The sequence below is a fragment of the Pan troglodytes genome, chromosome 13 (genome assembly GCF_028858775.2).
Source record: "Pan troglodytes isolate AG18354 chromosome 13, NHGRI_mPanTro3-v2.0_pri, whole genome shotgun sequence".
NCBI lineage: Eukaryota > Metazoa > Chordata > Mammalia > Primates > Hominidae > Pan > Pan troglodytes.
Window position 1 is genome coordinate 58,417,576 of NC_072411.2, and position 1,125 is coordinate 58,418,700.

At 50.8% G+C, this 1,125-nt stretch overlaps 2 non-coding genes across 2 annotated transcripts; one reads left to right on the top strand and one right to left on the bottom strand.

Moving 5' to 3' along the window:
* Positions 1-677: 677 nt before the first annotated feature.
* On the top strand, positions 678-749 carry TRNAA-CGC (transfer RNA alanine (anticodon CGC)). The gene has a single exon. It is a non-coding gene; the product is annotated as a tRNA-Ala (tRNA).
* A 305-nt stretch (positions 750-1,054) lies between these two features.
* TRNAG-GCC (transfer RNA glycine (anticodon GCC)) lies at positions 1,055-1,125 on the bottom strand. Its single transcript has one exon. It is a non-coding gene; the product is annotated as a tRNA-Gly (tRNA).

The window sequence follows — 1,125 nt, forward strand, 5'->3', positions numbered from 1 at the left end:
CTGCAAATCATTTTTATCTGCAAGGGGTCATCTGGCTGTAACCCTTACATAAGCAAGGTATGGGGATTTGGTGTGAACACGTGGTTTTCCTGAGATGTGCATTTATTTTCAGGGGTGAAGAGTGTTCAGGTAAATCCATAACATTTTCGTGTGCAAAGAGAAGGTCTCCAGCTTTCTGCTCCATGAACCAGTCTCCATGAGCACCCGAGGCGACGCTCGCGGCGCGGCCCGAGCGCTGGGCCCGGGCTCGAGGTTTGGACCGGGGTTCTACCCGGCAGCAAAGCCAGAGGCCGGACACACCACGGCCTCCTGGATCTGCGCTGCCTGCGCAATAAGCCTGGGGAGGTGCCAGCTCCGGCAGGCATTGGGCACCGGGGAGTCCCGCCGCTGTGGCCGCGCAGGGCACCGGATCCCTCCAGGATCCCAGGCTCCCGACGTCCAGCAGAAGCGCTCTGGAGTGAGGCTTCATTGGTCCCAGCTGAGCGTTTCGTTGCCAGCTCGTTGCGCGAGGTCTGAATGCACAGTGGAAACAACTTAGGATGGGTATGGGAAAAGAAGAAACATGTTTCAGAAGCACTCACCAATATAAATTTTTAAAAATAAAGTTCTTAATACAGTAATTTGACTAGAGGTAGCAGACTGAATGAGTATGGACACCAGAAATAAGTTTTCGGCTGGGGGATGTAGCTCAGTGGTAGAGCGCGCGCTTCGCATGTGTGAGGTCCCGGGTTCAATCCCCGGCATCTCCAAATCAGCCAACGCTTGCTTTTTCTTTTTTCTCCTTTCCTGTTGTATCTTAGAACACTTACCCCGTTACTTGTACATACATTTTGCTCACATCTAGGCCGCCCAAAAACAATATAAAAGGAGGGCTGAAAAAAATCAGCGAAGCTCAGGGAAACCACCTTCTTGACTGCTCGAAGTAAAAGTGAAATAGGGAATTGGCTTTCATTAATATTTCTTTATTTGCATGAGTCCAGTGTTTAAAGGCCCTGTTATTGAACTTTGAGGCTCCTGTGTATGATACCCACAGAAAAAACTAGAAGTCAAAACTTGCATTGGCCGGGAATCGAACCCGGGCCTCCCGCGTGGCAGGCGAGAATTCTACCACTGAACCACCAATGC